Source organism: Sciurus carolinensis, chromosome 2 (genome assembly GCF_902686445.1).
Source record: "Sciurus carolinensis chromosome 2, mSciCar1.2, whole genome shotgun sequence".
NCBI lineage: Eukaryota > Metazoa > Chordata > Mammalia > Rodentia > Sciuridae > Sciurus > Sciurus carolinensis.
The window spans coordinates 195759567-195769895 of record NC_062214.1 but is presented as its reverse complement, the minus strand read 5'-3'; positions in this window follow the sequence as shown (position 1 = coordinate 195769895).

Here is a 10329-nt window from a genome sequence, read left to right as displayed (position 1 = left end):
TGAGTGGCCAGATGGAGAGGGAGCAGGGACCTGTGCTTGACAACCCCACCAAGACCTCTCGGAGTGATTCCCCAAAGCAAGGATGTTGGCGGGTTGTCAAGCAGCACCACAGGGAGCATATTTCAACTCATAATACCGTGTCTGGTACCTGGTGGGTGCTTACAAGTGTTTGCTAATAAACAAATGAATATAGAGTTTGATAAATGCAATGTGTACAAGGTTCTTTTAAAAAAAACAAACCTGCTTCTTTCTTCTCCACCTGAATGTGGGGCTTTGAGACTCATGTTTCCCAGCATCAAAACAAATCACTGCCTTCGTCACTGCAAACTTCAGCCTTTCAGAACGTGGCGCTCAAAGCCCAGTAAGAGCAATGACTGAGACAGGGGTCTCATGACTCTTTCTTCTAGGATTCCAGGAAGTTCCCAAATATATCGTAGGTCCATACCTGGGCTTTACCCACATCAGAGGCACAGAGAACGCTCACCCGGATGTGGTGGAGCCACACCCATCACTGGTGGGGGCTCACATATAACAACGGTAGGTGTGGAGTTACAAGGCAGACCTCCCTATCCCCAGTGGGGGGCAACTTGGAGGGCCATCCCTGCTCCAGGGTGCCCTCTTTGTTGATGGTGGCCTTGGTGGTGACCGCATTGCCGTTCAGCTTCTTCTGCCACGTCCCACTGTCCCAGGAGATCGGGCTCAAGGACTCTTCCCTTTCTGCACGCTCATTTTCATCTCACAGACCAAATGCCAGAGAACCCAACCTGCAACAGATGGTACCAGGAATAGTCCAAGAATGTCTGAAATGGGATTTTGGAGCTGGCTCAGCTACCAGATGGCTGACAATGAGGACTCTATCACTGGTGATAGGGGTCCATTGACAGTCCCTGGCAAGGCACAGGGGTGCCATTAAGACCAGCAGGGAAGAGTGGGCAGGAGAACTCGCTGGAACAGGTATTGGAGAACAAGGGAAGTCATCATCAGGTGGGCTGCCGAGCTGGCTGGCTGTTGCTGGGGGCAACTGCAGCATTGGAGGAAGACAAGCAAAGGCTGAGGGTGGTTAATCACCAATTAAAGGCTAATTAAGATAACCAGAGGGTCTCCTTTGCACCATATAAATTAGAGACTCTCATCTTTCGCAGCTGGAGGGCAGAAAACACCGAGGCACTGGCCGAGGACTTAATTCCAAGTATTCTAGAGCTCTGCAGGAGGTGGCTCTCAGCCTGGGCAGCTCTCATGCAGAGAGCTCAGCACAGGCCTGGAATCTTCTGGGGACACACACTAACCTGTCTGGCACCTTGGCTGAGGCACACGCGGGAGCAGGGACGGCCGTGCTCCTTGGGCATCTCTGTGGTCTCACCGTGGTCTGTCCATCAGAGACACCTTGGGGTAGCCACGTTTCCTACGTGATGGCTCTGGCCTCAAGGTCAGTGCCCCAGGTCAGGGAAGCAGGAGGCAGCACAGCGTCCATGACTTAGCCACTCCTATCAGTCAATATCGTGGCAAGGGGCAACACTCCGAGAGGGCAGAGTCACGGCGGATGCACCCTCCCTCTACTGCGTGTGGAACAGAGGTCCAAGATAGACAGGTAGGTTTTTCGGCAAGGGCTAATGGCTTCCCTAGCTTCTCAGGGACCTAGAAATAGGAAAGTGAGGAGATTAGGGAGGAGGAGGCCTGAGAAAGAGGCAGGTGGGCAGGCTGCCGGAGACAGCTGCACTGCAGGTGAACGGCCACCTCGAGCCTCCGCCTTGGAAGAGGAACACATGCCTCAGCAGAAGGCTTAGCCTGTTTTCTGCGACCCCAGAGTACCACAGGCTGGGTTAGTGACACACAATAAAGGTCTATTTGGTATATGGTTCTGGAGGCTGGGAAGCCAAAGACGGAGGAGGCTTCTGGCGAGAGCCTTCCTGCTACATAGTGACATGGCAGAAGGGTAAGCAAGCATGGCCAGGCCGAGAGAGAATGAGGCCAGACTCCTCCTTATGAGGTACCCACTCCCGCAACAAAGGCGTTCACCCCTTCAGGCAGGCAACCGTTCCGCTGCTTAACTCATTCACAAGGAACACTGCATTTTGACACGAGGGGTCATTCAAACCACAGCAATGACAAAATGACGTGGCTGGCTGTCTTTGGCCACCTCAGCTTTGACAGGGCACGTGACAAGCAGCCATTGGCTGGGCAGCATGTCCTCCGGCCTCAGGAACTGGCCACACATCCCACCTGCCAGTGGCAGACACCAGCACTGAGCGCCTGATATGGCCTGTTCTTCGAGGAGACCAGCAACCACTCGGTGGCAAGTTGACCACACTGGAGGCTTCCACCAGAGAAGCAGCAGTCCTTGACCAGAGCTGGCACATTTCTGTGAGTTAGGGTTCTCTAAAGAAACGGAACCAACGGGACGTGGGCCTGTAGAAAGAAATCGAGCGCAAGGCATCTACTCAAGTAATTGTAGAGGCTGCCAAGTTCCATCCTGCAGTGTGGGCCAGCTGCCCGGAGACCCAGGACTGCGGATGGTGCGGAAGTCCAAAGGCAGCCTGCAAGAGAATGCCCTCCTGCGCAGGGAGACCAGCTCTGTCCCGCCAGGCTTTCTAACGATTGTAAGAGACCCACCCCCTGCGTGGAGGGCAAGCTGATTACCAAGGCCCACCAGCTCAGCTGCCAATCTCGTCCCGTCGACTCGTGAATTTAACATCAGCTCAGGAAGAGGTTTGCTCAGCCAGCCCGCTCTGTGCCCCAACCACCTGACTCCCAGGGACGATCACAGAGTGTTCACACTGCCAGCACAGGATCCCACACGACCTCACAGCAAGCGCGGCACGGCGGAGAGCACAGCTCTGCCACTCGTGCCACTCAAACTGCCGTCACACGTATGGCATGGCTTGTCACAGCATCTCCGAGATGCCGGCGAGAAGATGACATCCTCTGAAGGGTGACCTTCCTAAGGAGTCTGCCCCAAGAGGTGAAGTACACCGTTCCAGGACCCCAGGGGCAGAGGTAGGAAGGGCCCTGCTCAGGACCTTTCAGCACCCACGTGGGGGATTTGCAACTCACGTTCCTGCAACTCGGCACCCTGTGACTGGACAGCCTCGTCCTCCAAGGAAGAGCCTTTTGCCAGGCAACACAGAAAGCGTCCCTCTAAACGTTAACAGCTTTATTGCTTCATAAAAATTCACTCATTTTAAGTATGCAAGTCAATGATTTTCAATAAATTTCTGAGTTTTATAACCATCAGCATAATCCAGTTTCAGAACATTTCCATCATCTCAATAGGATTCTTCATCTCCATTTACAGTTAATTCCCCTTCCAACCCCCCAGCCCCCGACGACTAATCTACTTTCTGTCTCTCTGTGCACCTTTTCTAGACACTTTGTACAAATCGAATCACAAATCAAGCCATCTTTTGCGCCTGGCTTCCTTCACCTGTGAGGCGTCCGCGGGGTCCACGTGGTAGCTTGCCCGCGCACAGCAATCCTTGGTCTTTACTGACAGGCGTGAGGCACTGGGGATGGAGCCCAGGGCCTTCCACAAGCCAGGCAGGTGCGCTGCCACTGAGCCGCAGCCCCGCCCCTCTTCATTTTGTTCAGAAACCGTCTCCCAAAGGTGCCGGGCTGGCCTGGAACTTAGGTCCTCCTGCCTGGGGCTCCCCAGCGTTGGGGTTTGGCTGTGCCCGGTTTCACTGTTTATGGGTGAACACCATTCCAGTGGATGGATAGATCATATTTTGTTCCTCCCCTTACCAGCTGATGGACATTCGAGTTGTTAATACATTTTGACTCTTAGAAATTAAGCCACTGTGCCAGGCAGGGTGGTGCACGCCTGTCATCCCAGCAGCTCAGGAGGCAGAGGCAGGAGGATCGCATGTTCAAAGCCAGCCTCAGCAACTTAGCAAGGCCCTAAGCAACTCAGGGAGACCCAGTCTCCAAACAAAATTCAAAAAAAGGCTGGGGATGTGGCTCAGTGGTTAAGCACCCCTGGGTTCAATCCTGGTACCACAAAAAAAAAAAAAAAAGGAAAGTAAGCCACTGTGAACATTCACATGCAAGATTTACATAGACTTACGTTTTCATTTTCTGAGATATCTACAAGGGGAACTGTTGGGTCATTAAGTACATTTATGTTAACTTTATTTACTTTTTATTTACTTATTTACTGGAACCGGGGATGGGACCCAGGGCCTCAAGCATGCTGAGCACACTCTACCACTGAGTTATATCCTCAGCTGTTACGGATTTTTTAAGAAAATGCCAAATCATTTTCCAAAGTGGCTGTACCACTTTGCATTTCTACCAGCCATGCATTAGGAAGCCCATTCCTCCAGCTCCTAGCTAACATTTGTTATTGTCTCCTTTTAATTATAGCGATTCCAGGGTGTGTGAAGTGGGATCTCCTTGTGGTTTTCATTTGCATTTCCCTAATGACTAATGATGTGGAGCATCTCTTCAAGTGCTTATTAGTCATTTGTTTATCTTCTTTGGTGAAATGTCTATTCAAATCTCCTGCCCATTTTTTAAATTGGATGTTTGTCTTCTTGTTGAGTTCTCTACATATCTGGTTACAAGTCCTTTATCAGATGTGTGATTTGCAAATATTTCCTCTCAGTCTATGGCTTGTCTTTTCATTTTCCTAATGGCATGAGGGGTTTTTTTGTTTCTTGATTTGTTTTGTTTGATTTGTTTTGGTACCGGGGATTGAACTCAGGGGCACTTTACCACCGAGCTACACCCCAGCCTTTTTTATTTTTTTAATTTTGAGACAGGATCTCACTAGTTGCTGCTTAGGGCTTCACTAAGTTGCTGAGGCTGTCCTCACACTTGTGATCCTCCTGCCTCAGCCTCCGGAGTCACTGGGACTAAATCAAGCAGCCTTAAGGGCACATTTTGAAATGCAAAATATTTTAATTTTGGTGCAGCTCAGTTTTTTAATTTTTTTAATGTGGTGTTTTAATATTGGCTCTAAGCAATCTTTGTCAAAGTCAAGGTTCTGAAGATATTTTGCTGTGTGCACTTCTATGGATCCCATAGCTGTAGCCCCTAGATTCAGGTTGAGGGTCCGGTCTGTTAATTTTTGTGCCTGGTGTGAAGTGGAGACCTAAGTAGCCCTTCTGTGTGTGGATGTTCAATTTTCCCAGCACCACTGTTGAGAAACCTACCCTTTCCTCACTGAGCAACCTTGGCAACTTTATCAAAAGCCAACTGACCATAAACAGGAAGGCCTATCACTGTCTCAATTCTGTTCCATTGACCGATGTGTCATTTTTATGCTGATACAATGTTGTCTGTTACCAAAGCTATAAAGGAAGTTTTGAAATTGGAAAATCAAAGTCCTCCCATTTTGTTCTTTTTCAAAATTGCTTTTGCTGTTCTGGGTCTTTTCATTTCTATATAAATTTTAAGATCAGCTTGTCAATTTCTGTGAAAAAGCCTGCTGGGATTTTGATGGAGGTTGGGTTCATACTATAGATCAATTTGGGGAGAATTGCCATCTTAACAATATTGATCCTTCTAATCCATGAACATAAAATGTCTCCATTTATTTAGATATTCTTTAATTTCCCTCAGCAGTTTTATAGTTCTCAGTGTACAAGTCTTGCACTTCTTTTATTAAATTTATTCCTAAGTATTTTATTCTCTTTGATACTATTGAATAGAATTGCCTTCTTAATTTCCTGTCAGACTGTTCATTGCTGGTATATAGAAATGCTATTGATTTTTGTATATTTAATTGCTTTCTTAATTTCCTTTCAGATTGTTCATTGCTAGTAGGCAGAAATGTTATTGATACGGGGGTACTGATTCTATATCCTTGCTGAATTTGTTTTGTAAATTATGATATTTGGTGGATTCATAGGATTTTCTACATACAGGATTGTCATGTGCATAAAGACAATTTTACTTCTCTGTGTGTGTGTGTGTGTGTGTGTGTGTTACTGGGAATTGAACCCAGAGGTGGTTTACCACTGAGCTACACCCTATCCCTTGTTATTCATTCACTTTTTTATTTTTTAAAAACTGTTTAAGAAAGGAGAAGAGAGCGAGGAGAAGAGAAAGGAATGGTGAGGGAGAACATAACCCAAGGTGTCATAGGGCTAAATTACCCAAGCTGGCCTCCAACTTGCAATCCTTCTGCCTCAGCCTCCGGAGTCATGGAATCAGAGGCCTGAGCCCAGCTTGCTTCTTCTTTTCTGGTATGGATGTCTCCAGTGGTCAGACCTGATGGAACCCTCCAAAACCTCCATCAGATGTCTTTGTTGGAGCGCTGGGCCTGAGCAAAGGGCCTTGAGCTTGCGAGGCATACGTTCTTATCTCTCAGCTACACCCAGCTCTTAAAAGTGGAATGTAAGTGGCAAGAATAGGATTCTTTGCCTTGTCCCTGATCCCAAGGAGGAAACATCCCGCTTTCCTCTAGGAAGCAGGCCACTGGGTGCAGGATTCTTGCAGCCTCTTCCCACCAGGTTGGTGAAGTGCCTGTCTATTCTGGCTGTGTTAGGAGTTCTTAGGCATGCACATGGAATTTTATAAAATGACTTTTCTGTTGTCGGTTGAGATGGCCAAGTGGGTTTTGTTCTTTATTGTATGAATACAGTTCATTACATTAATTGATTTGGGGATGTTAATCCAGTCTTACGTTTCTGGGACAGATTTCCCTCAGTCCTGATATATAATCCTTTCTGTATATTGCTGAACCCACTTTGCTAATATTTTATTGAGAATTTTTTTCATCATATGGCTGAAGGATATTGATCTGCATTTTTTTCTCTTGTGCTGTTTTTGTCTATCTTTGGTACAGGGTTAATACTGGCCTCAGAGAAGGAGCTGATAAATGACCTGGTCCACCTCTGATTTCTGGCAGATTCTGCAGAACATTAATATTTTTTTTTCTTTAAACTTTTGATATAATTCATCAGTGAAGTTAATTGGACCTGGGCTTTTCTTTATAGGAAGACTTTTCAGAGCTACTCCATTTTGTTTGTTTTTTGCTTCTCATAAATGCATTCAGATTTTCTGCTTCCTCCAGAGTTCATTTTGGTGATCATGCCCTTCTAGAAACTTGTCCATTTCCTCAACTGCCTCACTTGCTGGGACAAAGTTGTTCAGGGTATTACCTTATCATCCTTCTAAATGCTGGTTAGAGGTCTTGTCCCTCTTTCATCACTGATTCTGATGATCTCTTCATTCACTTTTTCTTGATAAAATTAGATAAAGTTTTTTTTTTTTTTTTTTTTTTATCTATTTCATTTTTTTTTGTTTTTTTCTGTACTGGGAATTGAACCCAGGGGTGCTTAACCGCTGAGACACATCCCCAGCCCTTTTTATCTTTTATTTAGATACAGGGTCTCGCTCAGTTGCTGAGGCTGGCTTTGAATTTGTAATCCTCCTGCCTCAGCCTCCCAGGTCACTGGGATCACAGGCGTGTGCCACCAGCTGTGGGCACCGTTTGCCAGCTATTTGTTTTCTGTATTTCTCAAGCCTGTTTTATTTCTCTTTCCTCTGCTACTGAGTTTTTTGTGTTACCTTGTGTACCATTTAATTTCCTTTTTTTGCTGCATTTGATATGTTGGTCTGGTGATGTAGTTCAATGCCACATGCTTACCTTTCACACGTGAGGCCCTGGGTTCAATTCCCCAGCAAAAAAAAAAAAAAAAAAACATGAAATGAAAAACCTTTTTCTAGTGTTTGTTCTGGGAATTGTAATATCTATCTTAATTTAAAATAATCTACAAATAAGACTAACTTAATTTCAGCAGGATGCAGGAAGTCCGCTGCAGTGTATCTTCTTTGGCTTCCCTCCCCTTGTGCTAACAGTGCCATCGATTCCGTCTCCGTGTGTTCTAATCCTAACAATACAACTGTGTAATCATCACTTTATGCAGTTAGATTTTATATCAAATGAGAGGAGAAAAGTGCAAAAACATATGATCTATTTTCTATTGACTCACTACACAGTAGCCTGTATTGGGGCTTTTTATTTCTTCCTCAGATTCAAGTCACCACCCGGCATCATTTTGTCGGCTGAAGGACCTTCTGTAGTGTTTTCTGTACGCAGCTCCGCTAACAATACATTCTCTCATCTCTCATTTTGTTTCCTTTCTGCTGTGCTTGGGTTGGAACCCCGGCCTGGCGCTTGCTAGGCAAGTGCTCTGCCCCTGAGGAGCGCCCGGCCCTTCGGTCTTCATTTACCTGGGAATGCCTGTTTCCCCTTCACATGGGAAGGCAAGTTTTGCTGGGCCATTTTGCAGGTTTGAAGGTTTTGAACATTTTATCCCACCACCCTCCATTGTTCTGGGTTTTTTGAGTTTGTTTGTTTTTGTGGTGCTGGGGATTGAACCCAGGGCCTTCCGCTTGCAAGGCAAGCACTCTACCAACTGAGCTATATTCCTGCCCCTGTTCTGGGTTTTTGTTGTTCCACTTTGGGACTGGGGAATGACTGGCATTTTACCACTGAGCCACATCCCCGGCCCTTTTATTTATTTATTTATTTATTTATTTATTTATTTATTTATTTTTATTTGTATTTTTATTTTTTAATTAATTAATCTATTTATTTATTTATTTTGAGACAGGGTCTCGCTAGGTAGTAAGTCTGGCCTGGAACCTGTGATCCTCCCACCTCAGCCTCCCGGTCACTGGGATCACAGGCATGCACCACGCCGGTCTGGACTTCATTGCTTGAGGACATCGGTCACTGTATCTGACTGTGGTTCTCTTGCACATGAGCCATTTCGTTGCTGATGCATGTAAGACTTGGCCTTTGGTGACATGCCTGATAGTCATGTGATAGTCACACTTTGATAACAGCGTGTCTAGGTGTGGATTTCTTTAGGCTTATCCTGTGCTGTGGTCTAAATGTTTGTGTCCTCCCAAATTCATATGCTGAAATCCTAACTCCCATGATGAAGCTCTTACAGGAAGTGTCTTTGGCTCTCAGGGGGATAGGCTGCAAAGGCAGAGCCCCGGGCAGTAGCAATAGCGACCTTACAAATGCGCCTCGGAGCTGGGTGAGGTGGTGCAACCCTGCAATCCCAGCGGCTTGGGAAGCTGAGGCAGGAGGATCACAAATTCAAAGCCAGCCTCAGCAATTTAGCAAGGCCCTGAGCAACTCAGTGAGAACCTGTGTCTAAATAAAATACAAAAAAGAGCTGGGGGTGTGGTTCAGGGGTTAAGTGCCCCTGGGTTCAATCCCTGTACAAAAAAAAAAAAAATGCACCCAGATTCTGGGGCTCCAGCTGGGCGGTAGAGCACCTTCCTAGTACACCTGAGGCCCTGGCTTCCCTCCTTAGAGCCTCACACAAAAAACATGGCCCAAAGCAGCTCCTTTGCCCTTTCCACCATGTGAGCTGCCATCTGCAAACCAGTAATAAGGCACCACCACGAACCAGAGTCTAAGTCCCCGTATGCTGACCCTGGATCAGCGTAACTTAGTGGTCAGTAAAGGACTGGTCAAAGGCTTTACTTACACTTGCAGCCCATGAGGTTTCCACCTTCTGCTGAAGGTGTGCTAGGTCGCAGTGCTTGGCACAACTGACCCAGGTTTCACTTCCTGCTTTGTGCAGGACCCCTTGGCCAACTGGGCACAACTAGATAAGGGGTCTCTGGTCTCACCTTGTGCATGTGCAGAGCCTTCCAGGTCCTCAGGAATAGGGGGCCTCATCAACCCTCCTGTGGTGCCTCACTCCCAGATCTCACTTGTCAAGTGCCTGGTTCCTGCTTTCCTGCATCAGTTTCCACCCTCGGGCCTCAGTGATCCTGGCCTCCCTTAACTGTTTGCTACCAAGATGGCAATTGCTGTTGACAGTGTCCCTGCACGTGGCGCTTTTCTGTGACGCTCCAAATGAGATCAGTCCCTCCAGCAACAGCAAGACGCCTGGCCTCATGGCCACCACGCCAGGGCTCCTGCAGAGGGGGCGGGAGCAGCTCCACACAGAGATGGCACAGACCTGGCCGCTGGCAACTAAGGCTCAGCAGTTTTTATTGAATAAGTGTCTTTCAATTTGCTGGGTGTCTTGGTGAATTTCCAGAGTTGTGAGATGGTTGTTTTGACACTTTTGTCCAATTTTACCACTGCCGTCCCAGGGAGGGGCAGGATCTGCTGAGGCTCTCCTGCCACCTCACTGCCTAGTACTTTGTTTTGGTACCAGGTATTGAACCCAGGGGTGTTTGATCACTGAACCACATCCCAGCCTTTTTTTTTTTTTTTTTTTTTAATATTTTACTTTAAGATCGGATCTCATTATATTGCTTAGGGCCTTGCTAAGTTGCTGAGGCTGGCTTTGAACTTGTGATCCTCCTGCCTCAGCCTCCCAAGCCGCTGGGATTACAGGCATGTGCCAC